This window comes from Pleurodeles waltl, chromosome 7 (genome assembly GCF_031143425.1).
Source record: "Pleurodeles waltl isolate 20211129_DDA chromosome 7, aPleWal1.hap1.20221129, whole genome shotgun sequence".
Taxonomy (NCBI): domain Eukaryota; kingdom Metazoa; phylum Chordata; class Amphibia; order Caudata; family Salamandridae; genus Pleurodeles; species Pleurodeles waltl.
In genome coordinates this window covers 485,214,647-485,229,113 of record NC_090446.1, presented here as the reverse complement: position 1 = coordinate 485,229,113, position 14,467 = coordinate 485,214,647, and positions in this window count along the sequence as shown.

Here is a 14,467-nt window from a genome sequence, read left to right as displayed (position 1 = left end):
CCGGGCCGGCAACCGAGCGAGCGCTACCCTCTCTCTGACGTGTGGCCTAGTACAGCAGAGCGTTCCCAGTGTAATGAGGCTCTTAAAAGCCGGCCCCCAGTCCGGCCTTCCCGGAGCCCCTCTTCTGGGGGGTCCTCATCTTTCTGTGGGGGACTGGGCCCGCGGCCCTTGTCAGGGGACCCCAAGCATCTCCCTTCTGCTCAGCTGCGGCAGCCGTCCACTCGCCCTGTCCCTGCCCAGACCCCAGCCAGGGCTCCTCACCTGGCCTTGTCTGTTCCCCTTTACTCCGGCCCCTGCAGCGAGCGATATTCTTCAGGGCCCCTGATCCGTGGGTGTCTGTCTTTCTCCGGCCGCGCCCAGTGGGGCCTATTGCTTACCGCAGCCCATCCGGTGCACCCTCCGTCAAGTGCCGCACCTGTATGCCCTGCGCAGGCCTCTTCCTGAACGTTTCCGTGCGGGTCAGCTCCATCAAGGCCCAGTCCCTGCACGCTGCACCAGGGGCCAGCAGTCGAGCAACCCTCTCTCACCGCTTCGTCAGAGAGCCGGGGACATCTGGGTTTGTCGCGGTGATAATTTAATAGTGTGGCGGCGAGGTCCGCACGTCAAAGTGCCTTATCTGCCGCCTCCACACGGCAAACGAGCCGCAGTCATGGCCTGGCCACCATTTTCCGGCCGCCCCAACCGCGGCTCCCAGCGACCTGCACCTCTGGGCTCCGCGCAGTCCAACGCCGCACCTTAGAGCTATTAGCATTGTTAACTCCTAACCAGACTTTTCTTGCCACATGAATTGAAAATGAAAACTAAAACAGTTTCACATGAGCAAGCCAATTCAAAGTGCCACCATGAGCGTGAAGGAGACACCAAAAAGGAAAAAGAAGTTCCCTCTCAGTCAAATGTATCGGCAAAAGTGCAATTGGCCATGTAACAGGGTCGATGTCCAAGGCAGTAACTAAAACCCCCACAAGGAGGGACAAACGTGAAGCATTTACCAATGATACCAAAGGATTTTTGAAGGGCAAGCCCATGAACGAGCGATAGTGATGGAGGGTGTGGTTAAAAGCCCAAATTGATAGCAACACATTGGAAAAGCAGTGCTTGCACGCTGCTCTGCTTGACCTAAAAAACATTCCCTTCACAGAATTAGTGGAACATTGATAAACAACGATAGAAGCATCGGTTAGACTAATATTTTCAGCAGTGACACGAATTGCTAACAAAGGAAATTAGATTGTGTAGTAGTTCAATTGTTTAAAATCACCACTGCCACATATATATGCTTAATTAGGTTGCTAATGTGCCTGCTAAGATTGATTCCTAGGCAGAAAATAGTGTCTGCTTTCCATAGGAACCCAAGTCATCTTCCATCCTTTCAGTGCAGCGTTATTTCTCAATGGTAGAAGCTCTAATTTACCCTACTTAATTTTCAGGCCAGGGTAATTGGCAAATAACTTGATGACTAGAGCAATGGGTACTGAGGACATCCATGTCATCTTTCTTATTGGAGTTGGTCAGATGCATAAGGATAGCTCTCAGAGGCCTATCTTCCTAAGTACTTCCTACAGCAATGGCCACTCAACAGGGTCTAAGGCTTTCTTTGCATCGAGAATGGCCGAGAATGCCCTTATGCTTGTGTGTACCTAATGTAAGATTGCAAACACTCTTTTGTGTTTGATGTGGATTTACCTGACATAAAGCCCACCTGGTCAGGCAGTACTGAAGCTGCAACGTGGGGAGCTGGAAATCAGCAACTATTCTCGCCAAGGTCGTACAATCACTGCTGAAGGAGAGACAGGGGGTCTGTCAGATCCACATCTTTCAGCTGGTCTCCCTGGCTATAGTAGCAGCATAATAAGCTCCTCCTTTGTATTCTCATGCATTCTACCCTTTTCTATGTCTTCTACAATGTTACCAACTGTGGTGCAGTATCTCTTTGTCAGATTTATAAATTTAACTTGTTAGGAATTCTGGCTACTGATTCTTAGAGCTTGTGAGCCCATTAATGGCCTTCATAATCACAACTACCATCAAATGTGCCAAAATGTATTTCCTTTTTTTTCCCTAAATCCAAGGGAGTGGTATTTGATTATAGTATGCCATACGATTTCTGGGTTTACATTCCCAAGCAATGTGTAAAGTGCCTTGTAGCAGAAAGCGAACTCCATAGTAATATGTCTTTCTCTTGTTACCATCACATCCTCCACATTGCTAACCCTTAGGATCATAGTATGATCACAGGCTAATGTAAGTTACCATGCAAGACTCTTGTCTCGGTTTTTGCCTTCTCCATAAATTCTTCCCACCATCCTGCAGTCTAGAAGGGCAAACTCGTTCCTGCGTTCTCTAAGGGCTAGATGTACAAAGCTTTTTTGGAGTTGCAAATGGCCCGATTGGCACGATCGGGCCATTTGCATCCATAAAAATGCTTTTTGAAATGTACAAACACCAAATTTCGATTCGATAACTTCCAAATATGAATCTGAAGGGTCTGTACAAATGTTTTGCAACAGAAATGCAGTCACAAAACATTAAGCACTTTACTATAAATTCAAAGTTGGGTGGTAACCCATTCGCAAATGAGAAGTTGTAGCTGTGGGACTCTCCTGCCCATAACCCACCAGGAGGTCACACAAGAGGAGGAGGGGCCCCATGAGGGCAACTCGCTTAAAGGCCCACAGGCACAAATCAAACCAGGGTCAATGAGAGTCGCTCTGTGAGACTCCCATTGACCTTGGTTTGATGACTGCCTGCCACATGCACTAGGCTCAGCCACACAAGTGAGGCAGCATTTTTATCGGAGCAAGTGAGAGAATGCTTAGTGGTAGAAATGTTGTGGAATCCTGCTAAATCCAAAAGTTTACATCAAAGAAATGGAAGTAAAATGTGCAATTTTAGTCTGAGATTTACAGAGAATTGTGGATAAGAAAACTTTGTGGGATACACATGGGGCATACCAGCCTGGGTCCCTCTGGGTGCCTAGTTTTCAGAAATGTTTGGTTTTGGTAGGTTTCCCTGTGTGGCCATCCATCCCCAGTCAAAAAAACTCAGCTACTCCCATTGCCAAATCAGATCATTTTTGTGAAAAGGAAATGTTGACTACTCCACATTGCATTTGAGAGCCTTTCCTGTTCGGGGCACTAGGCCTACTAACACAACTAAGGTACCATTTTTATGAGACGAATGCAAAGAGGTAGCAAGTTTGTGACTCCCCACAGACTCCAGAACTTTCCATCACAGATATGTGAAGAAAATGTGTTTTTAATCAAAGTTTGAGGTTTGTAAGAGATTCTGGGTAAAGGAACCAGGTGAGAGACACACAAGTCACCTTAATCTGGATTCCCCTAAGTGTCTAGTTTTCAAAGATGTACAGGTTTGAAATGTTTCCCTAAGTGCCGGCTGAGGTAGGGCCCGCAATCCACAACTATCCACTTTGCAAAAAACAGGTCCGTTTTGAGTGGAAAAATGTGATGTATCCATGTTGCGTATTGGGCCATTTCCTGTCACAGGCACTAGGACTAATAACACACGTGAGGTGCCATTTTTATAAGAAGACTTAGGGACATTTTTGGCTTCTTGCGGATTTTGGAAGTTTTCTATACTGAAATGTGAGGAAAATGTGGGTTTTAAGCCAAGGTTTGAGGTTTGCAAAGGCATATGGATAAGGAAACCTGATGAGTGCCATGTAAGTCAACCCTCTTTGGATTCTGTTAGGTGTCTAGTTTTCAAAAATGTTCAGGTTTCTCTAGGTATCGACTGAGCTAGGGCCCAAAATCTACAAATACCAACATTCTAAAAAGGGGTTGGTTTTCAGTGGAAAGTGTGATGTGTCCATGTCGCATTTTGAGACCTTTCCTATCACAAGCACTAGGCCTACCCATATAAATGAGGTAGCAGTTTTCTTGGCAGTCTTGGTGAATACTGGGTGGAAGGAAGTTCTGGCTTCTTGCAGATTCCAGAATTTTTAATCACTGAAATGTGAGGAAAATGTGTTTTCAGTAAAGGTTTGAGGTTTGCAGGGGATTCTGGATAAACAACCTGGTGGGAGCCACACAAGTCACCCCATTCTGGATTTTGGTAGGTGTCTACTTTTAAAAAATGTACAGGTGTGCTAGGTTTCCCTGAGTGCCGGCTGAGATAGGGCCCAAAATCCAGAGCAATCCACTTTGCAAAAAACTGGTCAGTTTTGAGGTGAAAAATGTTGTGTGTCCTTGTGTTTTGGGCGGTTTCCTGTTGCTGGCAGTAGGCATATCCACACAAGTGAAGTCCCATTTTTATCCGAAGACACGTGGGAGCAAAGAATAGTAAAATATTTATTATTACCAATTGGATTTCACTGTGTTTTATGCCTTTCAAATGTAAGCCAGTGTGTAAGAAAGAATACATTTTTAAAATTACCCTCTAAATCATATGATTGTACGAGTACCCACATATTCAGAGATGTACAAATAACCACTGCTCCTAAATTCCATATCTTGTGCCCATTTCAGAAATGTATAGGTTTCTTTGACACCCATGGTCCATACTCAGTACACATTGAAAATCCATTGTACGGTGAAGCTCAGTTGTTGGCTCTGGGTACCTCGGATTCTTGAAGAACCTACAAACCTAATATATCCCCACAACCAAAAGGGTCTAGTGAACATAATGGTGCATAGCTTTTGTAAATCAGCCATCGTAACATAAAGTTACAGATTAAAACATTGACACAAATGGCTGTTATTTCCTTCTCGTTTTCAGTATTTCTTTATTTTAGCAGTTAATTTTTGGGGGAAAACTTTGAGGTATCTAAACATGCTGTATTTGGAATTTTGTCTACTTTTCAGAAACATATAGCTTTCCTGGATCACCCATGGGTGTGCCACAGGTTTGCACCACAAACTGGAAGTAGGTTGAAATCACAAAAAATAAGTAAAACGGGCTACCTCTTTGAAAAATTCCAACCTGTGGTAAAAAAAAGTTTTTTTTTAATTCAGCTTCTCATGTTCCTGAAAGCTAGAGAAGTGGTGACTTTAGCACACCAAACTGTTTGTTGAGGCCATCTTTACGAGAAAAAAACAGACTTTTATCCGGAACACTTGATTCTACTTTTCCCCCAAAAAATCTAAATGTAGCTATCTATTGACTATTTTCTTGGTCCCCTCTAGGAGAATCCACAAACCCTGGGTACCTTTAGAATCCCCAGAATATTAGAAAGAAGGACACAAATTTGGCATGGATAGTTTATTTGGACAAAATATTATGGAGGCCTAAGCGTGAACTACCCTAAGTAGCTAAAAAATGGCTTAGCATGGGGGGGGGGGGTAAGCTGCGAAAGGGTTAATATGAACATATTTATTTTGCTCATTTATCTTTTGTGATGATCAAGTTAAAATGTTTGATTGATTGATTGACTGATTGATTCATCGATACAAAGTCATTTTAAGTATCTCATAAGTCTCCAGAGATCTGATAGTAGTGAATGTGTGTAGTAATAAGGATGGCGAGGTAAAAGGGCATGAAGACGGGTCTGGTGTGTGAGAGATAGAAAAAGTTTGGAGATGTTGGATTTGAAGAACACTAACAGATCTTCACAGTGTTTTTATGATATAAGAGGCTTGCTTTTGAGAATAGTAGCCAGCTGTTAGTTAAAGATTGCTTTCTATTTGTGTGAAGCCTCAGTATTATGTTTGCAACTTGTTCCTCTGAAGCTTTCTTAATTGCTTGTGGTAGCCTCTTCTGTGAATTGTACAGTGGGTTTGTCCTCTTTGCAGCATTCTACAGTGAGGTTGCTGTGCTTCCGTTTGGCAAGCTCTGAGTCAATCACCTGTTGAACTTTCAATGCCTTCTTTAATTTGTTTAAATATATTTTATATCTGTGCTTAGTGATTTATTATAAAGCATGGAACTGTCTGAAATGATTATAAAGTGTGATCCGTGACCAGAAGTCAAAGTCCTCTGGAATTTGATTCAACACTGGTTGGGTGATGCATAGACTAGCATTACAGCAAGATTAGAAAATAAAAGGAAGCTTAGTAGAAAATGACAAAACCTTACTAGTGATGCTGATATGGCAGCTGGCAGGAAATGTACTGTTTTTCTACCTGAGCATATTTATTGCATTTGTCCAATGGAACTAGTGGGCATAGAAAGCATTTCAAATACACTCTTGGATTTATACTTAGTGAGTATGCATTACCCAGAATTTTATTTGCTTTACTTAATTTAATCAATGTGGTTAAGGCACATGATGATTAATTTCCTTTGGGTTGGCAAACAAACAAAAAATAAACCTTTGACTTAACTGGCTACTGGCATAGAGTCTTCCCATGTTCTGACAGGGGATGGAAAATTAATGTTACAATTACCTATGCAAACATAGAGTGACATGGGAGTACTGTCCATCCTGTAAAATGACTGAAAGAAATAGAAGCAGACTAAGCTCTCCTTTTAGAGGTGGAATGAGCATCCTGGTATGGATGAGTAGGGACAGCAGCATCGAATGTGATATGACATGTGGTGTCACAGAACGATTCATCTGCTTTCTGAATTGACAATGGGAATTGATGACATTTGCTCAAAACTGGATACTGTTGTCTGTTAAGTAACGCACATTCATGCTTGGCTAGATAAACAGGCTGACCAAATCTGAAAAATGCAAGACTTTGCAGGGCCTCCCCCAGATTCTTTGAGCCATCTGCTGATGAACCTGTTTGTGTTGGCATTAGGACTCTGTGCACTTTCCACCTGCCAACTAGTGCGAAAGTGCTTGTGCTCTTGCCTTCATGGTCGAATTAAATCAATCCTAGTTGCCACATTTAATTTACTTGTTAGTACCTAGTAAATGGTACCACCTGTACCCAGGGCCTGTAAATTGAATGCTTAAATGGCACTTATTTTGCCACCCACTAATTTAACCTTTAAAAACAGGTCTCAGGCCTGCCACAGCAGCCTACAGTGAAGTGAAGTTTTACACTGCTGTTTCGACCTGGCAAAATAACTCTTTTGCCAGGGCTAGACCTTTCTGTTTAATACTTATAAGTCACCCCAAATGTAGACTCTAAAGGCTGATAATGCTGGGTGCATTGTATTTAAAAAGGAGACATGTGTGCTTACTTTTTACCTGTCCCGGCAGTGAAAAACTCCTAAAGTTGTTTTTCACTGCTCTAAGGCCTATCTCTTCCATTGACTAACACTGGGTTACCTTATTACATTTAACTTTAGATTGGGGGCAGGTAGAAATATACTTTTTACACTCAGGTGAATTATTTCTTAAAAACTCATTTAATGATAAAGTCACATTTCTGAAAATGCCACTTTTAGAAAGTGGGCACTTTCTTGACTTAATCATTTGTGCCTGCTGTCAGTATCCTGGGTCACATTTCAGTGGGTCAACATCCATGATTGTGCTATGGTGGTTAATCTTTACAAGCTCTCTGTGAATCAATCAATCACTCTATCAATCAGTAGTTTGTAGAGCACTTCTTTTCACCCTTCAGGGTATCCAGGCACTGGCAGGGTCTAGATAATTAGACAAATATCCAGGTCTTCAGGGACTTTCAAAACTCTGGAAGAGATGGTGGAGGTACGGATGTGAAGGGGCACCTCGTTTCATGTCTTTGCTGCTAGGTCGGAGAAGGAGCAAGTTCTGTATCTCCTACCCTGGATTTGGGGGTCGAGGGGTATTGAAAGGGAAGCAGAGCAGAGGTGTCTAATGGGCTCATGGAAATACAGGCAGTTGTTCAAGTAGGCGGGTCCGCAGTTGTGTAGGGCCTTGTATGAGTGGGTAAGGAGCTAGATCTGGCATCTTTTCTGTACATGGAGCAAGTGGAGTTTCCTCAGGTAGCGTTGATGTGGGTTTGTCTAGGGAGATCCAGGATGAATGTGGTTGAGGAGTTCTGTGTGGTCTGTAGTCATGGGTGCATTTCCTTAGTCCAGTCAGATGGAGATGAGGCCCTGGGTGATGATGTGTCTTCAGCTTTGGGGTAACCATTTGAATATTTTACGAAGCATGCAGAGGACGAACAAGCAGGAGGAGGAGATGGAGTTGACCTGAGTTGTCATGGTTAGCTTGTTGTCCAGAATGATGCCTAGATTCCTAGCATGATCAGTGTGGGTAGGAATAGGTCTAAGTTCTGAGGGCCACCAGGATGAGTCCCATGTAGAACTTTTGTTTCTGAAGATCAGTTCTTCTGTCTTGTCCATGTTGACCTTCAGGCAGTTGTCCTTCATCCAGCTGGGGACATTTGCAAGTAGTTGTGGAAGTTGTTCTTGGTACTGATGTTGTCTTCAGAGAGGGAGAGGATGAGTTGTTGAGCCCGTGGGTTTTGACAATTCTGGCCAGAGGTGCTATATAAGTGATGAAGAGGGTGGGGCAGAGCAAGGATCCTTGTGGTACTCCACAGGTGAGTTCCTTGGGTTCAAAGATGAAGGGGAGAAGGTAGGCTTTTTTCATTCTTTCTGTGAGGAAAGAAGCAATCCATCTGAGAGCGGCTCCTTGGATGCCTATTTTGTGCAGCCTTGTAACGAGTGTCGTGGGAGACTGTATCGAAGGCAGCCGAAGGGGCTAGGAGGATCAGAGCCACAGTCTCTCCTCAATCGAGTAGGGCTTAAATGTGATTGGTAGCCATGATGAGGACTATCTCGGTGCTGTGCTTGCTACAAGATCCAGATTGGGAGGATTTGAGCATAAGGTTCCATTCCAGATGTGAGGAGACTTGTTGATTGATGGCTTTTTCTTATACATTGGTCAGGAACGGGAGCAGGGAGATCATTCAGCAGTTGTTAAGTTTGCTTGGGTCCATCGATGGTTTCCTTAGTAGGGATAGACTTCTGCATGTTCCCAGTCTTTGGAGAAGGTGACTGTGGCAATTGAGGTGTTGAACAAGGTGGTGAGTATGTGGCTGATTCTGGCTTTGCCAAGGTTGAAGACGTGGTAAGTGTTGTTTGGGGCCCCTGAGTTGACCGAACTAATGATGAAGGCAGTGTCATGTGGGGTGAGCTGCCTCCATTCGGTTAGTCGGATGTCTGTGGTGGTAGCGGGGTCATTCTGTTACTCGAAGAACTAATTCATCTGTAGGTGCAGCCCTCAGGAGGACACTGTTAGAGCAGAGGTTGAGGAATAAAGATATGTTTTTGTAACCTACATTTGAAGTTCATGAGAGTATTGCAACAAAGTTCCCCCCTACATCACTTCCCATCATCAAACATATGCAACATTTGGTACACAGTCTGATGGAAGACAAACAGACAGTGGAAACATTGAGGTAATTGACGGCATCGAGCTGTTGGTTCCCTGGAACTCAGGAGGGGTGTTTCCTTTCCTCGCTCAGCATACTTCATCTCTTAAACCCCAAAGAAGCAGGCTATGGGAGAGAGTTCTGCAATGGCAAGGGTCAGCAGACATAAAGCAGGATAGCCCAAGATATTGCATCCAGCCTTGAAGGTGTTGAGGTAATATGTTTTTTACACTGAAAAGTTCATATAGTCCCCAGTGGCAAGGCTCTTGGATGAAAAAGGTGGGCAAAAGCTCTGATCTTCAAGGGCAAAAGCTTTGATCTTCAAGGGCTGATCTTCAAAGGCAGATGTCAGCTGCAGCTTCAAGCAGACTGACTAGAACATGCCTTAGTGGCATGGTGTTAGCTTGTGCAAAGTTACCAATGTGTGTTAAACTTCTAGTTGGCAAGCCTTGGCCTACAACTTCCAAACTTAAAAGCAGGTTGCTGTTAGTTCAGTGCTAAGGTTATATTTGATTACAAAGAGTAGGCAGGGTACTCCACAACTTGTATGTATTTCCCTTGGGGTTTCACTTCAGTGCAGTTAGTTAATTTTACCGAGGACACAGAGCACTAATATGGTACATTGTTTGCTATTACATGTCACTATGACACCACAAGCTTTGGATGTTCAAAGGAACATATTTGTGGATGTGGTTGGATATTCTTGTGGCCTGGGAACAAGAGAAACCTTTACAGGCCATCATGGGATACTACACCTACAATGCCAGCCCACCTTTCTCACCTTTGACAATACCATATGATGAATCATTGCTGACATACAATTGTTAACAATGTCTTTCTTAGATTTTGTCTGTATGTGCAGGAGCTTGATGTATTTTCCACCTATATAATAGGACCCTTTGTAACTATTTATGAAGATAATTGTAAAAATAAATAGTTTATTTTTTTAGCCCCTGGTGCGATAATCTTTTTTGGTGTCTTCCCCAATTACCTCCTTCCCCATTAATTCATTCACTCCCATTCTCCAACAGTGCCCCTCATCTCTCCGTAGCCCCTCTCTCACATGCATTTAATCTATTTTAAAGTGCTACTCATACCATTACAGGATGACAGAGTACTTTACATCAAACACACATACAGAGGCAATGAATCATACAAGTGTAAATCAGTCTATACGAAATGTTGCATAAAACAACGAGGATTACAAGGTGTAGGAATATCGTCACCCATACAATATGCAGTATATTTTAAGAGTGCCTGGTCTGGAGAAGCACAAACTCTGGATTTAAAGCGCAGTACAGTGGTTGGGTTTGTGTTTACTAACAAGAATGTATTTCTACCCAAACAAATCCTTTTTAGCAGCATTAGAATAATGAAAGACTGGGAAAAACATAACGTGCCAACCCAGTGCTTTGCAGTTTACATGCAGCTCTTTGATGACAGTTCACAGGCCACTGTGTCATATTAGGATTGTAACTTATGAACTGGAAGTAGCAAAAGGATTTCTGTGACAAAAGCAGTAACCCACTGAGCTATTTCCATAAAATTCAATACTGTGATCTGCACTGTACATGTTCTGTGCAGCAGGCACATTCACTTTCTGGGCCACTTTGTGATGTGTTAGGACTGCCACTAGACAAAACTTGATGCCCCTGCAGTTGGATACTTTAATCATCAGAGTTATCTTGACATTTTTATTGTTGCCTGAAGACTTTTTATTGCTGCTTGGACACTTTTGGACACACAAGGAACACTGCAGCTGGTGCTTTTAAACCCAGAAGTTATTTCTAAACACAGCTCTCCATGAGGTCAGTGTCGCTCACCAGTTGCACTAGAGTCGGTCCTGGTTTCTATTATAGTATTTGTATAGACAGTTTATAGCGCAATAACGTGTTTAGGAAATCGTGTGGATGTCACAGCTCTACAACATGCATAGTTATTTATGCAAAATGTTGAATTATTGGTGATGCCCCTCTAAAGGTAAACTTTGGGGAAGTGGAGGCCTTGGCATTACTAAATACATCATTGAGTGTGATTGTAATGCACATTTCTCTTGTCAGTATCAGTTGCTCTTTTCCTTTAAGCAAAATTCCGTGACCAGGAAATTGTAATCCAAGCAGCGCTATATTGTGATGCACATCCGTTTGACCCTTCTTCTGAGAAGGAACGTCTTAAGTTATGAAAGAGACAGTAAACAGGACCGTTGTCGGAAAGATAAGATGTTCTATTTCAGGATGCTGGAATGGCCACAAGGGCTTTCTTCTTTGAAAAACTGGAACCTCCCCTCAAGGGGTCTCATCGGTAGAGTTCTGCTGATATTTTATGTGGTGTTAGGAGGGATCCACAATACAGTGTTTGTTGTAAATCGGTGCCTTGTCGGCCTATAATGCAGTAATCTTTAAAGGATGGTCTCCAGAGCTGGACAGGGAGCATGAGGAAAAGGAGGAGGAGCATTGTAGGTGTGATGTCCCTTTCAGGGCCACTAAAGTTGTCACTCTTTCCCAGACCACAGCATGTCCACAAACGAGCCCCTTAAAACTCACAAAGTGCCCAAATGCCGTTGGTGAGATAGAGCCAGGTAAATCACACTGCTATATTGGTAAATTGTGTCCTGTTTAAAATCAGCTAACTGCATTGAATGGAAACAGCAATGGAAGGCCTACCTGTTATGGATCTCTCCTGGCACCCTTTGGGGGTCAAACTAAAATATTTGATGGTCAACTGTAACCGGAAAAGGTGAACTATTTAGGTCTAACACATGAAACCATAGGCAAAATCAATATGCCACTCATCCATTCGAGAGATGTTCTAGCCAGAATAAAACATTTTCACATAAATAAACAATACACAATATACTGGTAGGAAAATGGATTTTGTAGGGCCTACTAATTCAAATTAAAAATGGTGGTATTAAATTAAATAACTGTTTATCGGTCTAAAAATAAAGCTCCTTCCAGTATTAGGATACATTTGTAAGCTTTACCTGTATATGGTAAAAAATAACTTTTTAAAATATCTCTGTAATTTAAGCACTCATCGAATGCATCTACTGTGATCTGCAGGTAATAAGTTCAAATCCTGGCAAAGCTGGGTCAGCCCTTCATACTTCAGAGGCAGAGGAATTCAGTGTTGTTAAATAGGGTAATGAAAAAGTGCTTCGAACTGTAATGGGATTATAATTCAAACACAGTGCAAAGTAGCACTATTAATATTATTTGCAAACTTTAATTTCGAATTTGAAAGAAAAGCCATTAGAGAACAGTTTTTGCTGGTACTAGGTAAAGGCTTACTGTCCTGTTTGAACAGTACAGGTAGGAGAGCAGTTTAAGATAACATTCTATGTGCTTCCTGCTGCGAACAGACCTGTCTGAAGCAGACTTCCACATTTCCCGACACTAACTAAGATGACAACATGTGGTGAGAGGCATTAGGTGGTCCTGTCATTAGGGAAGATCAGAGACATGCACATGGGTTCCCAGAGGAGCATCTGGGAATACAGGCTCCCAGTGCTACATACAATTAGGAATACAATACAACACAAAACAACATTTATCGACCTGGAACATCTCAGTGAGGGGTTGTAAAACTGGCTAGACTAGCTTGTACATGCTCATTACAGCTCTTGTAACACACTGGGAAGAGACTGTTCTGTTTGAAAAGGCTCCCTTGAGCCACTGTGCTGACAAGCTTGTGTTAATGCGCCTGCGCCCAGTGAGTGGTACAGAGAATTGAGAAGACTTTGAGCAGCATTTTCAGCACCCCTAAATGATAAGATGCTCTCTTGGTGAAGGAATGAATCCAGAAACACGTGTCTAGAGTTACACAGTGCAGGGTGCACCATTAAAGTAAAAATAATTAAGACTCCTACTTAAGTAAGTGTTATCATGCACTGCATTTACCATGATGCGTTGAGGCAAATTGAGTGCTGGGATGTGAGGCAGTGTGTTCCCCACCCCCCGAATAGTGTTATGTGCTTTTTAAACAGCACAGTCTTTGCCAATTGAGTGGACATTTGGTGCTTTAGCTTCTTCCAAGTTCTCATGGGAAATGAATATCTGATGCTGGGGCCTCCTTGAAGGGTTGAGATCATTCAACCACCCTCTGACCCAATAATTGTGGATGATGTGGTTTGAAGGGTGTGGTTTTCGCCTATGCTGATGAATCTTAGAGGGTGACAGTTTGTGTGACATTCAACCTAACCCTTCTGAGTTGCATATTACATCATAAATTGTCACTGTTGGGCGCTTTGCCAGGGATTGAAAAAAACAGGAGAGGGAAGGAGCAAAGATGCCAGACCAGGGTGGCCACATTTTGAGAACCAGAACCTGGGACATTCCGCAAACACAGAAGAGGGACTACAACTGTGCTTCAAAAGTACAGCACAATTGACCTAATCAACAGCACTTGCCACCATAGAAAACTGAGACTACAAAGAACTAAGGGAAATTACATGCAGCGTTTACACACAGCACTGTCTGATAAGATCTGCTAACTAATCATGCACTATCACACCTGAAACTTATCTGCCTCTGTGCTTAGTCAACTCTCAATGAAAAACAGGACATGTTCTAAATATGCTGAAATTGCCAAGAGAGAAGGCGAACAACCAGGACTGTTCCCGTAAATCCAGGACACTTGGTTACCCTACAACAGGCACTCTCCAACTGTGCATAAAATGCCCTTCAATGAGAACAGGACACCCTTCAAATTGTGCGTGGCATAATGCCCTGCTACTACCCGAGAAAACTCCTCCTCACTAATACAAAAAACCTTCCTAACTCCGTGTACCCTTAAACCTCCCTCTTTTTCCTCAGGTCGCCAAAATTCCAAAACTACAAATTCTCCTACCACTTGTATCTCCCTCATCTTTTCAGAAACTGGTGCAAAAAATAGCAACTCATCCCCTGCTCACCCACCCAATATCCCAACAGACGTCACCCCTGTCCTACCTCAAGCCAATCAGGCCTCAACTCTTCTGCCAACCTTCCCCAAGTTGCCCAAAGAGCCCCAGTGGTCAATGGGATGATTTCATCTCCAAAAGGGACCCCCATTCTGCAACAGTGAATAGATAATGGAAAAACTACTCACTTCCTGCCACACCTATACTCAATGGCTACAACTAGTCAATCAGAATCGTTCCAAGACCGGAAACTTTTTGGATTGGTTCATAGGGTGGCCAATCTAACTGTATGTTGGAGTCACAGAGGTGCAGGAAGTGGCTTTATGTGTTTGGCTATGAAACGCCCTTGTTCTTC